Source organism: Pelobates fuscus, chromosome 7 (assembly GCF_036172605.1).
Source record: "Pelobates fuscus isolate aPelFus1 chromosome 7, aPelFus1.pri, whole genome shotgun sequence".
NCBI lineage: Eukaryota > Metazoa > Chordata > Amphibia > Anura > Pelobatidae > Pelobates > Pelobates fuscus.
In genome coordinates this window covers 42,236,735-42,256,693 of record NC_086323.1, presented here as the reverse complement: position 1 = coordinate 42,256,693, position 19,959 = coordinate 42,236,735, and positions in this window count along the sequence as shown.

Genomic DNA, 19,959 nt, shown 5'->3' with positions numbered 1-19,959 from the left:
AGTGCCACCACTCATATCTGTTTTAACAATAGGTTAAGCTTTACATTTAAAATAAATATTTTTTTTTCACTGTAATAGAAGAGCAGTTGCCTGCCTGCCAGCTTCTGTGTGAGGTTCACATTGGATACTGTGCCTATTTGCCCAGTGCCACCACTCATATCTGTTTTAACAATAGGTTAAGCTTTACATTTAAAATAAATATTTTTTTTTCACTGTAATAGAAGAGCAGTTAGTTGTCTGCAAGCGTCTGTGTTTCAGGCCTACTTCAGCGTGTGCTCTGCAGACCTGTGCCAGCGTGCTTTGACAGTTTCCACTCATATCTTGTGTCTCTATAGCGTGCTTTTACAACCAAAATTTTGTTTCCACTGTAATAGAAGAGCAGTTGCCTGCCTGCCAGCTTCTGTGTGAGGTTCACATTGGATACTGTGCCTATTTGCCCAGTGCCACCACTCATATCTGTTTTAACAATAGGTTAAGCTTTACATTTAAAATAAATATTTTTTTTTCACTGTAATAGAAGAGCAGTTGCCTGCCTGCCAGCTTCTGTTTGAGGTTCACATTGGATACTGTGCTTATTTGCCCAGTGCCACCACTCATATCTGTTTTAACAATAGGTTAAGCTTTACATTTAAAATAAATATTTTTTTTCACTGTAATAGAAGAGCAGTTGCCTGCCTGCCAGCTTCTGTGTGAGGTTCACATTGGATACTGTGCCTATTTGCCCAGTGCCACCACTCATATCTGTTTTAACAATAGGTTAAGCTTTACATTTAAAATAAATATTTTTTTTTCACTGTAATAGAAGAGCAGTTAGTTGTCTGCAAGCGTCTGTGTTTCAGGCCTACTTCAGCGTGTGCTCTGCAGACCTGTGCCAGCGTGCTTTGACAGTTGCCACTCATATCTTGTGTCTCTATAGCGTGCTTTTACAACCAAAATTTTGTTTCCACTGTAATAGAAGAGCAGTTGCCTGCCTGCCAGCTTCTGTGTGAGGTTCACATTGGATACTGTGCCTATTTGCCCAGTGCCACCACTCATATCTGTTTTAACAATAGGTTAAGCTTTACATTTAAAATAAATATTTTTTTTTCACTGTAATAGAAGAGCAGTTGCCTGCCTGCCTGCCAGCTTCTGTGTGAGGTTCACATTGGATACTGTGCCTATTTGCCCAGTGCCACCACTCATATCTGTTTTAACAATTGGTTAAGCTTTAGATTTAAAATAAATATTTTTTTTTCCCTGTAATAGAAGATCAGTTAGTTGTCTGCAAGCGTCTGGGTGTCAGGCCTACTTCAGCGTGTGCTCTGTAGACCTGTTCCAGCGTGCTTTGACAGTTGCCAATCATATTTGGTGTCTCTATAGTGTGCTTTTAAAACCAAAATTTGTTTTTCACTGTTATAGATTGAATAGCAGTTACTTGTCTTCAAGCGGGTGTCTCAGGCCTACAGTGTGTGCTCTGCAGAACTGTTCCAGTGCACATTGCCAATCATATCTGGTGTCTCTATAGCGTGCTTTTAAAACCAAAATTTGTTTTTCACTGTTATAGATTGAATAGCAGTTACTTGTCTTCAAGCGGCTCTGTCAGTCCTTCCTTCAGCGTGTGCTTTGTAGAACTGTTCCAGTGCACATTGCCAATCATATCTGGTCTCACAGTAGCTTGCACGCATAGTACCACTAATCCCCAAAAAAATGACAGGCAGAGGCAGGCCACACCGCAGGGGCCGTGGTGGTCGTGGTGCTGTGATTCCCTTTTGCCCTAGAATAATGCCCAGTTTTCAGAAGCCACGTACCCTGAACTTGAAAAGTTCTGAGGACTTAGTTGACTGGCTAACACAGGACACCCAATCTTGTACAGCCTCCGCTCGGAACCTTGACGCACCATCCTCCTCCAGCTTAGCTTCAGGCACCTCTCAAGATAGCACTCACCCGCCTGCCGCCACCACCAAAACTAGCACCACAGCCGCTTTACTTGGTATGTCAGAGGAGTTATTCACACACCCGTTTGAAGAAATGAGTGATGCGCAACCATTATTGCTAGAGGATGTAGATAACAGGGATATGTCTCAGGCAGGCAGCATTAAACACATGGAGGTACGGTGTGATGATGATGATGTTGTACCCGCTGCTGCTTCCTTTTCTGAGTTGTCAGATACAAGCAAAGCGGTTGATGATGACGATGCGTCCATGGATGTCACGTGGGTGCCCGCTAGAAGAGAAGAAGAACAGGGCGAAAGTTCAGATGGGGAGACAGAGAGGAGGAGGAGGAGACCAGTTGGAAGCAGGGGGGGGTCGTCGCAAGGAGCTAGTGGCACAGTCAGACAGCATGCATCGGCACCCGGGGTCAGCCGACAGCACGCCAATCAACGCATGCTGTGTCCATCACCAGAATGCCGTCATTGCAGAGCTCAGCAGTGTGGCATTTTTTTTGTGTGTCTGCCTCTGACAACAGCGATGCCATTTGCAACCTGTGCCAAAGGAAACTGAGTCGTGGGAGGTCCAACACCCACCTAGGTACAACAGCTTTGCGTAGGCACATGATCTCACATCACAAACGCCTATGGGATCAACACATGAGTACAAGCAGCACGCCTACTCTAAGCCGCCATCCTCCTCCTGGTCCAGCATCTTCAGCCACGTCAACCACTGCTGTCCTTCTTGCCCCCTCTCAACCATCCGCCACTCCGTCTCCCGCCTTGAGCAGTTCCCGCTCATCTGCCCACAATCATGTGTTTCTGTCAAGGACATGTTTGAGCGTAAGAAGCCAATGTCACCAAGTCACCCCCTTGCCCAGCGTCTGACAGCTGGCTTGTCCGAACTATTAGCCCGCCAGCTTTTACCATACAATCTGGTTGAGTCTGAGGCGTTCAAAAAATTTGTAGCTATTGGGACACCGCAGTGGAAGGTACCCGGCCGGAATTTCTTTTCACAAAAGGCAATCCCCAACTTGTACTCGATTGTGCAAAAGGAAGTCATGGCATGTCTGGCACACAGTGTTGGGGCAAGGGTCCATCTGACCACTGATACCTGGTCTGCAAAGCATGGTCAGGGCAGGTATATAACCTACACTGCGCATTGGGTAAACCTGCTGACGGCTGACAAGCAAGGAATGCGTGGCATTGCAGAGGAGTTGGTGACACCGCCACGAATTGCAGGCAGTCCTGCTGCCACCTCCTCTACTCCTCCTACTCCATCCTCTTCCATAACCTCCTCGGCTGAGTCCTCTTGTGCCGCTGCTTCTTGCTCCACATCAACGGCACCCCCCCAGCTCCCCAGGTACTATTCCACATCCCGGATACAGCAGTGTCACGCCGTCTTGGGTTTGACTTGCTTGAAAGCAGAGAGTCACACCGGACAAGCACTCCTGTCCGCCCTGAACGCACAGGTGGAAAAGTGGCTGACTCCGCAGCAACTGGATATCGCAAAGTGGTGTGTGACAACGGAAAAAATTTGATAGCGGCATTGAAGTTGGGCAAGTTGACACATGTGCCGTGCATGGCACATGTGTGTAATCTGATCGTACAACGCTTTGTGCATAAGTACACAGGCTTACAGGACGTCCTGAAGCAGGCCAGGAAGGTGTGTGGCCATTTCAGGCGTTCCTACATGGCCATGGCTCACTTTGCCGATATCCAGCGGCGAAACAACATGCCAGTGAGGCGCTTGATTTGCGACAGCCCTACACATTGGAATTCAACACTCCTAATGTTCGACCGCCTGCTCCAACAAGAAAAAGCTGTTAATGAATATTTGTATGACCGGGGTGCTAGGACAGCCTCTGGGGAGCTGGGAATTTTTTTGCCACGTTACTGGACACTCATGCACAATGCCTGTAGGCTCATGCGTCCTTTTGAGGAGGTGACAAACCTAGTCAGTCGCAGTTGTGTGTGTGCGTGTGTATGGCTGTCTGCCTGTGTGTGTGTGTGTGACAGGGTGAAGATTTCTTGCACATGGGTGTGACAGGGTGAAGATTTCTTGCACAGGGCGCCCAAAGGCCTAAGGCTGGCCCTGCGCATGGGTCAGTGGCTCTGCACCAGACTTCCCTCCAATTGATCAAAGTTAAAGGATTTCAAGTGGACTGATTACAATTACAGGGCCTCTAAAGAGTCCTGTATTGTTATTTGTCGTCACTACCTTCCCGCGTCGGGAGTGGGTCATTTGCGCCCCTGCTGCCTTCCTTGCATGTGGTAGCTGTTTGTCAGGGATTTGTCAATCCATATCTGCCAAGTGACCCTATGACAGGGTGAAGATTTCTTGCACATGGGTGTGACAGGGTGAAGATTTCTTGCACAGGGCGCCCAAAGGCCTAAGGCTGGCCCTGCGCATGGGTCAGTGGCTCTGCACCAGACTTCCCTCCAATTGATCAAAGTTAAAGGATTTCAAGTGGACTGATTACAATTACAGGGCCTCTAAAGAGTCCTGTATTGTTATTTTTCGTCACTACCTTCCCGCGTCGGGAGTGGGTCATTTGCGCCCCTGCTGCCTTCCTTGCATGTGGTAGCTGTTTGTCAGGGATTTTTCAATCCATATCTGCCAAGTGACCCTATGACAGGGTGAAGATTTCTTGCACATGGGTGTGACAGGGTGAAGATTTCTTGCACAGGGCGCCCAAAGGCCTAAGGCTGGCCCTGCGCATGGGTCAGTGGCTCTGCACCAGACTTCCCTCCAATTGATCAAAGTTAAAGGATTTCAAGTGGACTGATTACAATTACAGGGCCTCTAAAGAGTCCTGTATTGTTATTTGTCGTCACTACCTTCCCGCGTCGGGAGTGGGTCATTTGCGCCCCTGCTGCCTTCCTTGCATGTGGTAGCTGTTTGTCAGGGATTTGTCAATCCATATCTGCCAAGTGACCCTATGACAGGGTGAAGATTTCTTGCACATGGGTGTGACAGGGTGAAGATTTCTTGCACAGGGTGCCCAAAGGCCTAAGGCTGGCCCTGCACATGGGTCAGTGGCTCTGCACCAGACTTCCCTCCAATTGATCAAAGTTAAAGGATTTCAAGTGGACTGATTACAATTACAGGGCCTCTAAAGAGTCCTGTATTGTTATTTGTCGTCACTACCTTCCCGCGTCAGGAGTGGGTCATTTGCGCCCCTGCTGCCTTCCTTGCATGTGGTAGCTGTTTGTCAGGGATTTGTCAATCCATATCTGCCAAGTGACCCTATGACAGGGTGAAGATTTCTTGCACATGGGTGTGACAGGGTGAAGATTTCTTGCACAGGGCGCCCAAAGGCCTAAGGCTGGCCCTGCGCATTGGTCAGTGGCTCTGCACCAGACTTCCCTCCAATTGATCAAAGTTAAAGGATTTCAAGTGGACTGATTACAATTACAGGGCCTCTAAAGAGTCCTGTATTGTTATTTGTCGTCACTACCTTCCCGCGTCAGGAGTGGGTCATTTGCGCCCCTGCTGCCTTCCTTGCATGTGGTAGCTGTTTGTCAGGGATTTGTCAATCCATATCTGCCAAGTGACCCTATGACAGGGTGAAGATTTCTTGCACATGGGTGTGACAGGGTGAAGATTTCTTGCACAGGGCGCCCAAAGGCCTAAGGCTGGCCCTGCGCATGGGTCAGTGGCTCTGCACCAGACTTCCCTCCAATTGATCAAAGTTAAAGGATTTCAAGTGGACTGATTACAATTACAGGGCCTCTAAAGAGTCCTGTATTGTTATTTGTCGTCACTACCTTCCCGCGTCGGGAGTGGGTCATTTGCGCCCCTGCTGCCTTCCTTGCATGTGTTAGCTGTTTGTCAGGGATTTGTCAATCCATATCTGCCAAGTGACCCTATGACAGGGTGAAGATTTCTTGCACATGGGTGTGACAGGGTGAAGATTTCTTGCACAGGGTGCCCAAAGGCCTAAGGCTGGCCCTGCGCATGGGTCAGTGGCTCTGCACCAGACTTCCCTCCAATTGATCAAAGTTAAAGGATTTCAAGTGGACTGATTACAATTACAGGGCCTCTGAAGAGTCCTGTATTGTTATTTGTCGTCACTACCTTCCCGTGTCGGGAGTGGGTCATTTGCGCCCCTGCTGCCTTCCTTGCATGTGGTAGCTGTTTGTCAGGGATTTGTCAATCCATATCTGCCAAGTGACCCTATGACAGGGTGAAGATTTCTTGCACATGGGTGTGACAGGGTGAAGATTTCTTGAACAGGGCGCCCAAAGGCCTAAGGCTGGCCCTGCGCATGGGTCAGTGGCTCTGCACCAGACTTCCCTCCAATTGATCAAAGTTAAAGGATTTCAAGTGGACTGATTACAATTACAGGGCCTCTGAAGAGTCCTGTATTGTTATTTGTCGTCACTACCTTCCCGTGTCGGGAGTGGGTCATTTGCGCCCCTGCTGCCTTCCTTGCATGTGGTAGCTGTTTGTCAGGGATTTGTCAATCCATATCTGCCAAGTGACCCTATGACAGGGTGAAGATTTCTTGCACATGGGTGTGACAGGGTGAAGATTTCTTGAACAGGGCGCCCAAAGGCCTAAGGCTGGCCCTGCACATGGGTCAGTGGCTCTGCACCAGACTTCCCTCCAATTGATCAAAGTTAAAGGATTTCAAGTGGACTGATTACAATTACAGGGCCTCTAAAGAGTCCTGTATTGTTATTTGTCGTCACTACCTTCCCGCGTCGGGAGTGGGTCATTTGCGCCCCTGCTGCCTTCCTTGCATGTGGTAGCTGTTTGTCAGGGATTTTTCAATCCATATCTGCCAAGTGACCCTATGACAGGGTGAAGATTTCTTGCACATGGGTGTGACAGGGTGAAGATTTCTTGCACAGGGCGCCCAAAGGCCGAAGGCTGGCCCTGCGCATGGGTCAGTGGCTCTGCACCAGACTTCCCTCCAATTGATCAAAGTTAAAGGATTTCAAGTGGACTGATTACAATTACAGGGCCTCTAAAGTGTCCTGTATTGTTATTTGTCGTCACTACCTTCCCGCGTCAGGAGTGGGTCATTTGCGCCCCTGCTGCCTTCCTTGCATGTGGTAGCTGTTTGTCAGGGATTTGTCAATCCATATCTGCCAAGTGACCCTATGTAGGGGTAACAGTCCCTATTCTGCTCTGTGTCAGTGTGTATCATGGTCTCTGTGGACAGGGAACAGTCTCTATTCTGCTCTGTGTCAGTGTGTATCAGGGGTTTTGAGGACAGGTGTCAATCCATATCTGCCAAGTGACCCTATGTATATCTGCTGTCAGTACACAGGAAAAGTTTAAATATTTCTTGTTCTACGTTCTCTGCAACTCCACGCACCGACTCATCCAATACATGAAGATCTGGGGTTTCTCTGACTCTCCTCAGTAGTGTATCAAACAGAGTCTGCACTGTGGTAACACGGACATCTTCAGGACATAACTGACCAATTTGCAGATAGGCAGTCTGCAGCTTCTCTTTCACCTGTTCTCTTCTTTCTCTTATGCGTATTCTTGTCTATATGCAGGTGGTCTCTTGCCTTTCTTTTAACCAATTTGTTCCTTCCATATGGTTTCAAAAGATCTCTGGCATCATTACTTTCAACGCAAATAACGTCATCATAGTTAGTCTCCTCATTATTCACCGGGAAGAGAGTGTTTGCACTGACTACCCACAGCATGCTCTTGCCATTGCCTACTCCACCTTCAACGACAGGGTGCAAGTCCCAAGGAGAAGGATCATTCACTTTATTATCTGTCTTTATTTCACAAGTAGTGCCTGGAACATCCTCATGGGTCACAAGATGTAAATCTGGACTAATGTCAACCCCAGGGTCTGGAAAATCATCAATTTGAAATTTTTCGAATAATCCCAGAGGGCTGCCACATTCTTCCTCCTCTGATGGTATTAAAGTTTGCAGAGATTCACTATGGGGTGGTGTCAAGCATTTTGGAGAACAATTAAGCATCTCCATCCCAATACGTTTCAGATGTCCTATCAGCTCTTCTACCCTATGCGATACTATGGGCAGGCTACCCGTGACGTCATTACTCACGGCCCTATTTCACGCGGACACTCTGTGTCAGTGTGTATCATGGTGTCTGTGGACAGGGAACAGTCTCTATTCTGCTCTGTGTCAGTGTGTATCATGGTCTCTGTGGACGGTGAACAGTCTCTATTCTGCTCTGTGTCAGTGTGTATCATGGTCTCTGTGGACAGGGAACAGTCTCTATTCTGCTCTGTGTCAGTGTGTATCAGGGGTTTTGAGGACAGGTGTCAATCCATATCTGCCAAGTGACCCTATGTAGGGGGAACAGTCCCTATTCTGCTCTGTGTCAGTGTGTATCAGGGGTTTTGAGGACAGGTGTCAATCCATATCTGCCAAGTGACACTATGTAGGAGGAACAGTCCCTATTCTGCTCTGTGTCAGTGTGTATCAGGGATCATTAGGATAGGTGTCAATCCATATCTGCCAAGTGACCCTATGTAGGGGGAACAGTCTCTATTCTGCTCTGTGTCAGTGTGTATCAGGGGTTTTGAGGACAGGTGTCAATCCATATCTGCCAAGTGACCCTATGTAGGGGGAACAGTCTCTATTCTGCTCTGTGTCAGTGAGTATCAGTGATCATTAGGATAGGTGTCAATCCATATCTGCCAAGTGACCCTATGTAGAGGGAACAGTCCCTATTCTGCTCTGTGTCAGTGTGTATCAGGGGTTTTGAGGACATGTGTCAATCCATATCTGCCAAGTGACCCGATGTAGGGGGAACAGTCTCTATTCTGCTCTGTGTCAGTGTGTATCAGGGCTGGGCTTTGAGGACAGGTGTCAATGTTAGGTGATTTCTGCCCTTTATGGATTAAAAACAGACTCTGCATCAACTGTGCAATTTTCCATGGGAGGTTTGCCATGGATCCCCCTCTGGCATGCCACAGTCCAGGTGTTAGTCCCCTTGAAACAACTTTTCCATCACTATTGTGGCCAGAAAGAGTCCCTGTTGTTTTTAAAATTCGCCTGCCCATTGAAGAAAATTTCGGGTTCGCGACAACACTAATGAGCATATGACATTTTTGGGAGAGGAGGTTACCAATAATTGAAGTATGGATTTTGAGACATTTTTGGTATTTTATGCCTTGTATTTTAATGAAAGATATGCTGTTTCTGTAAAATGCTCGAATTTCAGAATGTGATATTTTTTCTTTAATTACTTCTTTATGTAGCATTTCAAATAATATTAGAGGTTCATGAACTAGAAAAATAGATAAATAACCAAATAAAGTCTAGCCGGGGGACATACTCATAAATAACCTTGATCACATTTCAATCAAGAGAAGTAGATTTTTGCAATAAATAAAATGCAATGATAAAAAATATAGAACAGAATCCAATAAATAAATACAATCATATCACCACACATTATAATACAATGTGTTTATTCCTTAAGCATATCTGTTTAATTCTTGTTCCTTGTGCTTTTAAATTAATTCTAAATAACGTTAACATAAGAGTCACAAACAATTTCACTTGGTGGGAAAAAAAAAAAGCTCTGTTGCTTAAATTACCATTTCCAGGTCATTAGTTTTTAATGTGGAATAATGTTTGCTGGGCTTCTTGTTGGTTAAAGAAGACAATATGTGTATCGTGTGAGTGAAGCAGAGTACAGACACACAATTATTGGAATGAAACCTAATGGCTGTTTTCTTTTCTCTGCGGAAGATAAATATGTTTTGCTTTGAAACTGAATCTGTGAAATGTATAATGTATGTTTTAGTGTTGTTGTTACAAATGTAGTTATTAAATTATTCAGTTAAAATAACTATATAATTTTATAAAATTGCAGAATATTAACAGTTGACTACATTTTGACACTTGGAATACTGATAAATAAAACGAGTGAAAATAGCATCCAGAAGAATAATTGATCATTACTACCTTCCCCCCCAAAAAAATAATAATTTAGAGGATGTTTTCTTCCTGGTATTTATATTCTACAAAGTTATACAATGTGAGTAGTGGTATTCAATACCTTCATGGAGTGACTTGACTTCACTGACATGATACTCAAATAGCTGCCATATCTTGAGTCTATTATATACTTCAAATCATTCCATTTGTGTTGGTATATTTTTGCAGATCAATACATTTTCGAACTGACCAAATCAGTATATTTAGTTACACCTTTCATATGAATGTCTGAGTCGTCAGAATCACACCAAGTAAGTATCCAATTATTTTCACTTAGGGACTCTTAGTTAAATGGGAATGAATATGAGATATAAAGCGTAAAGTGTTGATGTATTCAACATAACTTCTTAAAATTGAGAGAGGGTGAATGAGAAAGAGAGAAAGGTAGGCCATTAGAGAGAGAGAAAGAGAGAGATGACAAAAAGGGGAAAGAGAAAAAGAGAGAGAGAACAAGATGGAGAGGGGAATAGAGAGAGTATTTATAAAATATACTGTGAGTGGTTCTTACATTCACAAATGAGAGAATTATGGATTTGAGTTTTATTATGGCAATTATAACCCTGCAAGAGTCTGATTTTGTTAAGTCATAGACGTAATTAAAATTATCTTAAAATAAAAGCATTGGAGATGACAGTAGATTAGATTTCAGGGCCAATGAAATTTGCCAGTTGTTTCTATACCATAAATCTTTTTTATTCCCTGACTTTATATTATGCAAATTATTGATCATGTTTTTTTTTTTTTTCTACATTATTATTTTCTAACTATATTCTATTTCCTATTAGCTGGAAGAGAATGTCTTGCATGATTTACATTGCTTCTACTATGTCGTTTTGGGATATGACCAATTTTTTTTGCCCCAACATATAGAGAACTTTGCATTTCATCTGAATTAAATATCTTCTGTTACTTACCTGCTCAATTCTCTATGTTATCCAAATGACTCCTAGCATTGCATCCTAATTCGAATGTTCTTATCTAAGATTATCTAATCTAAATATCTAATCTTATCTAAAATCGTGTCATTGGAAAATGGAGACAAAACACATGTTCTGTAAAATCATTACTAACCAATTTAAAAAGAAGAGGATCCAAAACATCTCTAAGGTACTCAACTTTTACCAATTCAAATTTCACTTGTTACAGAAACCTTTTGTTTGGAACTGCATCCAGTGTTTTAGGAAATATCATGGATATCATACCCACTGTCACACTTTGGTTTTTACTTGTGCTAGTTCCCTAGAGAATAAATTTATCATGATTGTCGGGATCTATGATTTGTAAACTATTGTTGACCATTAATATCTTGTATATGTAGACATTACAGATGCCAAACAATACAAACATTGAGGTCATGCCTTATATTAATGGAAACTACATTCTCAACTAGGTTCTGTTCTATCATTTCTATATTTATGGCTAAGGGTAAATGGTTTTAACCAAATACATTTTGCTTTAAACAGGGTTATTTGGCATCATATATGTCTTCTGAATGTCTTCTGAATGTTTATAATTAATTTGATAATTTTCAAACATGTGCCTATTGTTTACCCAACAGCACTTAAGTAATGGGATATATATATACGAAACTGAAATAAAATAACATTTTGTGATTTACGGACCTGCATTCAATGTGGGCAATTTAAGGGACAGAAAGGACTATATCATAAAACAGTTTGATATATCATCGATGCTTTGTCTGTGTCTACAATGCACCTGGACTAAGAGACATGATTGATGGGTAGAATAAAGTAGTAATCTACACACATTTTCACATACACTGAACATCATCTATCATATGTGTTTATTATGATACAACACAGGCATTATTTATAGAAAGAAGGTGAAATATAATGTATTACACATTGTATAACATAGGCATGTGTGGAGGTGAGAACACATGCCATGGTACTGAAGGACCCAATTCTTGGAAAAATGTAAAATTCTATTTAGCAAGAAAAAAAAAAGATAATGAAAAAGAAGGAGATGATTTCTATAGGCATCATTTCAATTGATTAAGCTCAGTCTAATTTCCTGACCCCTTAAGGCTGTTTCAATGTTGAAAGGATTTTCTGCTTTGCTTATGTTTTCTATACCAGTCTTTCTTATTATTTTTCAAACCAAGTACCGCTAGGAAAATTGTATTTCAGCAATGTACCCCTGATTAAAATACTCTTATACCAATCTGTTGTTGAATAATAATAATGTATCAGTATAAAAGGATAAGAAAACCTTGAGCCTTTTGTGCTGTTATAGAAAAAGCAAAGCAAGATGGCATATGACTTAACAATCAGCAGATATCAGGGAGAATTCAGATTGACCTAGAGTTGTTCTTGTAGATGATTACATGGTTAATCAAGATGATTATTATCCGTATTATTTGGTGTTAGCTTGTCATTCAACATGTACAGCTATCAATCTATGACTTTCATAAATAGCCCCTGTTGTCAATATGTTGTTCAACAGTTTAGTTATTTTGGTATCCCTGATATCAATATTTTGTTCATCCCGAAACATTGATGTCAGTTTGCCATTCTGCAAGTACTGTTGATGTCAGTTTGATTGACAATAAGCATTCCTGATATCAATCATTCAATAAGTACTTATATAAATCTGTCACTCGTCAAGTACAAGTGATAGAAGTCTGTCATTCAAAAACGTGACCATGATCTCAATGGCAATAACATCTTTACCACATACTCATATTCCAATTGGTTTGTGCCACCAGCATTTTTTTTTTGTCATTTCTTTATTTTATTGAGGTATATAAATGACCATATAGAGAAAAGAAATCAGAGTTACATCAGATGTACACACAGGAAAATCTGCGAGCAAAGGTTGAACTACAAGGAAACATGCACTTAATTGACAAGATAATATAAATTCCTGAGTGAAACAGTCAATTTAAAAACAAAATAATAAAATAAAATAAAATAGATTACAAATAATGTTGAACATGCCTCCCTGTAATTAACTAAGTAATTATAGGCAGATGCTACCTAATATCCTGTAGAAAACTGGAGAGTGGATATGTACACCAATAAATGTAAAGCAGATACACAGTTGTGGATGTCATGCTAAAACTATTGTGTGACCAGGAATAATAATAAATAAAAGGAACTTGCTGTATAACAGTTGGTACAATTCAAGTTTCAATAGATGTCATGCATTGGCAACCGATTGTAAGTAATAAGCCTGTATGACATATAGAATGGTGTAATTAAGATGCTGAGGCGGTAGTGGAACCACATCATGATGGAAGAGTCAGGCTCTTGTTTTTGTTTCCCCTAGCCTATGGGCCCCCTGGTGGGGGGGTGGGGAGATTAGGTAGACACAAGTTCAAACCCCTATCATATGGAGCAGTACTATTGCCAGCTAGGCCTTAGAAGTACAGCCTCTATTTTATGTCTCTGACCCAAAGAAACTGTTACTGTTAGACCTAGTCAAGCCTATCAAATTGCAAAATAGAACAGTGAAAACAACCATGAAACAATGCATGAAGAACAAATCCATTGCTAGCAGTTACATCCACCCAGTTCTTATTCAGGTCCCTAATCGTTTCGTCGCTTGCTCCATGGTGTGAAGGTAGCTACATTACTCAGATCCCAGACATGAGTCCCTCTTTGGTTCCATGCTTTCCTGTTGGAAACAGGCATGCCCAAAACAGGGCTGTGCGTTCTCAGCCAAGGAAATTCTATGTACAGTCCCATTATGGTTCACATTGAGGGATCTTGGTCTTGTCCATCTATATGTCACTGGGACTGTTCTCAACTGGCTTGTTATTAGAATTAACAAAAGTCGCCACTACAAGGTTAACCTTGAGAGATATTGATAGAATGAAAGGTTGGATCCTTCAAAGGAGTAAGGTGACTACAGAGCAGTCAGGAGGGCTATCTTGCCTTGTGTGTGGGAGTAGCAAACTATGATATCTCTCACAGCAGATGGTGGAGTCTTGGGCGAAATATGCCATCGAACATCAGCTTTTTAGGCTGTATCAGAGGTAGAAACAAACCCACCAAAAGCTTCTCGTAGAGTGGCAATTCTTCCATTGTGATGGCTTCTGGTACGCCTCTTATCTTCAGATGATTGTGTCTGTGTACAGCGTAGCAAGGTGCATGGAGAACTCTTGTTATGCATTTTGTACATTGTGAAGTGAGTGTCTCATAGTAGACATTGCTTGCCTCATGTCAATGATGTCCTCTTCAGTGGCACAAAACGGGTCTATGACCATATGTACGACATGATGCAACCAGCATCTGCCAAAAATCACTTGGTGGCCAGAGTTGATAGATCTGTAAAGCTAGGAGCTGGCTGCTATGATCCCTGTGACTAGGGCTGAAAATGAGGGTCATCTTGTATGTGGTGGTATGATTCTGCAGAAGTCTCTTGGTCCTCCCAGGCTGCCATTTTATGCTGGGCCTGCCACTGGAGCAAGGCCCCCATATCTTGTGAGTCATTTGCATACCTTGTGGTGGTTTCTGCAAGTCAGCTGTAGTGGAGGGAGTTTTGAGTTTGTGGTTTGTGTATGTTTCATGAACAGGATTTTGGTTTTGAGATATTCATTGGATTTGAAAGAGCACCTCCGTAGCTATGAAAAATGGCATTATGAGTTGCACTGGCCTTTTGGTTTTTTTCTTGTGAGGATTTGTGTGCGTTTGAGTGTTGCAGTGTGTGTGAGGGTAGCAGTGTGTGTGTGTGTGAGTGGTGCACTGCATGTTTAAGGGGTGCAGTGTGTGTATGAGGGGAGCACTGCATGTGTGACAGGTGCTGTGTATGTGTGAGGGGTGCACTGTGTATGTGAGGGTTGCAATGTGTCTATATTAGAGTCTATATTGTGTGTGGGGTGGATGATAAAGGAGCATATGTACATTTTAAAAATTTTATTTTAAAAGATAAGTTTATGTTCCCCCTACAAGACTTATCTTTGGCCAGAAGGGGGAAACACTGCCTGTTGGCCCAGTGGTGAGTACTGAGCTAGCCTGCAGCTCTTCTGGCAGCAGGCGAACTTCACTCCTTCTGCGAGCTGAAAGCTGTGTCAGAGCGTTGCCATGTAATCGTATGGCAATGCTCCAAACTACCTGTTCATGGTAGGAATGATCTGTCTCCCAGATTTTCCTTCCTTCCATTCCTCCCTCCCTCCCTCTGATGTGGTGAACTGCCAGGAGGCCACTGAGGGAGATCTTTGATCTTCCCACTGACCCGAGAAGGCAGACAGCAAGGCTGGCTGTGCATGACCTGGCAGGGAAGATGAAAGGAACTCCCCTGTAGGCCTCATCCCATGGCCATCGCAATTGGGCCTCTACACTTGTAGGGCTCCCTGGCAATTGTCCAGAGTGCCCATGCGTAATGATGGCCATGGTTGAAGAGGAGACACATTTTTTAAAAAGGTAAAAGTGGAACTGTCATGTTGTGTTGTGCCCAACACTATGCCAAATAAACCCAGTAATGGTGGGACATTACCTAATGTTAGCATTAGGTAATTAAAACCTTAAGACCTTTAGATTTTCAAGAGCTAGGTCCTCCACACTTGCCTCTGAGCATCTGATGTCACACATGAAGCTCATAATCGCTACCTGAAGAACATTTCGATGGCAACCCTTGGAGGAAATATAGAGAACCCAATATGGATAGTTTTAGGAAACTAATTATTATTATTCAAGCAAAATCTATACCTCGGAATGCTAAAATGTCCATACTCCACTGTTATCGCATGGTATCCTTCTAGGGCTGCCAGCATGTAGTCAGGATCTCAAACTTGGGACTGGTCCCACCTCTGTGGCATCACCATTAAATCCCTATTCCACTTTTTAGTAAAAACTTCAGTTTGACCCAAAGTTAAATGGTATCAGACCTATTACATGTTAGTTTTAGGAGATGAAAGCTCTTATAATCTAACCATTACAACTGAACTTCTACCATTTACACAGGGTACCCTTCATCTATTGGCTGACTTTCCTTTCTGTGTGTTATACATTTGAAAGATTTTATTATTACTTTCCATGACAAACTTTGAAATAATACATAATTATTCTATCTCCAAAACATTGATTAAAGCTGTTGCATAGCTATCTGTAGCTGATCAAATAATGGGGTTTTGTGCTTTGTATTGGGAACACGTGTTTGTAGTCAGTGAGATGTTATTATTGATGATGACATATATTAAAATTACATATCTCCCCTCATGCCTTTTATATATATTTTATGGAGTAAAACACAAGGTGTATGCATTAACTCTTTGAATGCATGACGAGCGAAGACTGAAAGCCTTGATCATGTCAGTTCCCTATATTTTAAAAATAAATCAATCTGTGTGGATTGTATTTTATTCATGCTGTAAGGAAGGTTATACATTCTCAATGATAACTCTCCAATTAGTCAGATTTTTATAAATTGTGTTTCTTTATGATCATTTGCAAGCGTATTCCTCTGGTCTCTATCCATAATTAGTGAGCTCTGTCACAATATTTTGGAAAGAAACATCATATATGATACATTCAACCTTTGATTCTATATCACAAAATATTTATAGATGTACAGTGAGAATGTTCCAGTGAACCTACAGGTATCTATGTCCCTTTTTCTCCTTTATTTTTCTAGTTAATAGAGTCTGTTGTAAGACAAGAACATCATAGATGATTTTATTTATATTTGATCATATATTTTATCATAAAGGAATATAAACAATAGATTAGGTCAACATGTCTATCTGTCTATCTGTCTATCAATCATCTATCTATAGATCTATATATTTATACACACACAACATCTTGCAGATGACTCATTTTAGTTACATACTTTGTGTTTTGATCAGCAGAATGTAACAACAGTTCGAGGAGATCTTTTCACAGCTTTATATCAACCTGTAGTTGGCCACCAGGTTTGCACACATCTCAGGAGGGATTTTGTCCCACTCCTCTTTGCAGATCCTTTCCAAGTCATTAAGGTTTCGAGGCTGATGTTTAGGAACTTGAACCTTCAGCTCCCTCCACAGATTTTCTGTGGCAAGGCCACTCCAGGTCCTTAATGTGCTTCTTCTTGAGCCACTTCTTTGTTGCCTTGGCTGTGTGTTTTGGGTCATTGTCATGCTGGAATACCCATCCATGAGCCATTTTCAGTGCCCTGGCTGAGGGAAGGAGGTTCTCCCCCAAGATTTGATGGTACATGGCCCTGCCCATCATCCCTTTGATATGGTGCAGTTGTCCTGTCCCCTTAGCAGAAAAACACCCCCAAAGCATAATGTTTCCACCTCCATGTTTGACGGTGGGGATGGTGTTCTTGGGGTTATAGGCAGCAAACAGGTAACAAGCTGAGATTAGGAGCACTCCCTTTAAGAGAGTGCTCCTAATCTCAGCACAGTATAAAATACACTTGGGAGCCAGAAATCTTGCTGATTGATCGGGATTGACTTTTTTGGCATGTGTTTTTCTGGATTTTTTTTGTTTTGTTGTTCTGTCTCTCATTTTTAAAATACACCTACCATTAAAATTATAGACTGATCATTTCATTGTCAGTGGGCAAACATTCCAAGATCAGCAGGGGATCAAATGCTTTTTTCCCTCGCTGTATCTTTATCATCTTTTAGTTTGCAGCACACTTAATCTTCTTTTTCTAAACACTGAGGTGTAACCATGTCGCAAATTTGAAATCTAATTATTTATCTTTTCAGGAAAGAAGTTGATTTCTTTTAATAAGCAGGTAGAATAAGCATTTGTGAACATTTCTACAGACTTGTATTGGGGCTGCAAAGATCTTTCATGGAGGGAACATAGAAACATGGAATGTGACGGCAGATAAGAACCATTCAGCCCATCTAGTCTGCCCAGTTTTCTAAATACTTTCATTAGTCCTTGGCCTTATCTTATAGTTAGGATAGCCTTATGCCTATCCCATGCATGCTTAAACTCCTTTACTGTGTTAACCTCTACCACTTCAGCTGGAAGGCTATTCCATGCATCCACTACCTTCTCAGTAAAGTAATACTTCCTGATATTATTTTTAAACCGTTGTCCCTCTAATTTAAGACTATGTTCTCTTGTTGTGGTAGTTTTTCTTCTTTTAAATATAGTCTCCTCCTTTACTGAGTTGATTCCCTTTATGTATTTAAATGTTTCATATCCCCCCTGTCTTGTCTTTCCTCCAAGCTATACATGTTAAGATCCTTTAACCTTTCCTGGTAAGTTTTATCCTGCAATCCATGAACCAGTTTAGTAGCCCTTCTCTGAACTCTCTCTAAGGTATCAATATCCTTCTGAAGATATGGTCTCCAGTACAGCGTACGATACTCCAAGTGAGGTCTCACCAGTGTTCTGTACAATGGCATGAGCACTTCCCTCTTTCTACTGCTAATACCTCTCCCTATACAACCAAGCATTCTGCTAGCATTTCCTGCTGCTCTATTACATCGCCTGCCTACCTTTAAGCCATCAGAAATAATCACAAATCTCTATACTGAACTATATCTATGATTTTAAGCACAGATCCATTTTATTTGTACACATTATCCCATTGCACGTTGATATATTAGGCAGAACGTGAGCAGTCAGCTCTTGAATCTTATGTATTGGAAGAAGGAAAAATAGGCAACCGAAAAAGATTTGAATCACTTTGACAAGGGCCAAATAATAATGATGGCTAGACACTGGGTCAGAGCATCTCCAAAACTGCAAGTCTTGTGCGGTGTTCCTGGTATGCAGTGGTTGGTAGCTACCAAAAGTGATGCAAGGAAATACAAAAAGCAAACTTGCCAAAGGTTTTGGTATAGTTAAGTCAGCTTACACCATGAATACATTTGCTGGAATATTTAGTAAAGCCAGAATGTCTGGATTTGCAACCATTATTAAGATCTGCCTAAGGGTTATTCAGAAAGCAAAATCAAGACATTGTTGATAGCCAAACACCACAAACAATTAAAAACAAAACACAAATAAAAGCCTATGGGGGGCAATCTGATTGGATATTACACTGCAATTCTCGTGATAGATGAGATTTGCCTGCCAAAATTCTCCGGTTGCTTTGTTGTCAAGCCAATAATTTAGAGTTCTTTAACTGTGATTCAAAGTATGTGAATACCTTTAAACATGGGAAGACCATCTGGACAAAATTTGGTGTTTAGTAAATAACTCTGTCGCATTTAACTAATATTGTATTATTTCAATCTTGAGTTAAAACAATTTTTGTTCATTTTTCCATCAATGTAATATTTGAATGTCCTTATATGCATGACACAAGTTTCTTTTCTGCACTTTATAAACTTTTTGAATTTCTAATCAATGTAATTTTAATATGTAAATGGTTGACTGTGAATTGCTGGCCCTGTGAATAACAGTCATTATTATGCTGTACATCAGTTTGATTTTGTTGTATGTCCCTATTGTATTCTTTTGCATCTTTGATGCAAATGGCCAAAAGGAATAAGTCCTTGTTACAAGTCCTTTTTTTTTTTTTTTACAAATTTAGACTGCAGAAATGCTTGATCAATGAAATAGACACAGAGGAGGATTCACCCTAGCAAATATGTCTGAATCTCCTATTGAATAGACCCAGGACAATGCTCACACTCAGTGCCATCAGTGACTTAGTTTGTAGCATTTAGAAAACATGTTTATTTCCTGTGCATGAAGTTTGAGACGTCTCTATCTTCTTAGCCAACAAATGGTGGGATTATTCCTCACAACTAAAATGAGAGGAATGAGAGAATAATACATGGTTGGAAGAGGTCTAGGATTTGGAGAATTCTCAGTTTTAGTTACAATAGATGACTGTGTTCGAAACAAAAGGAGGTTTCTAAGGGGAGATTTGGATTTGACTATTGATGTAGAAGTAACTTTTTCTTTAGTTAGAAAAAACAATCTGCAGGGACATCCCCACTACGTGCACTGCAAGAACATATTAAAGATACTTAACTGAACACAAAACAATATGCCTCACACATCGCTTACATAGTATTTCATTGAGAATGGAATGTGAACCATTTCATGTGTTTTGAGAGGTCTAAACAAACTCTTGGATTAAAAAAAATGTCAAGGATGGTGCGGCATTTGCTCTAAATACTGTTTTTTTATGATAGACTGTGTTATTTAAAAAATAATTGATCAACCAC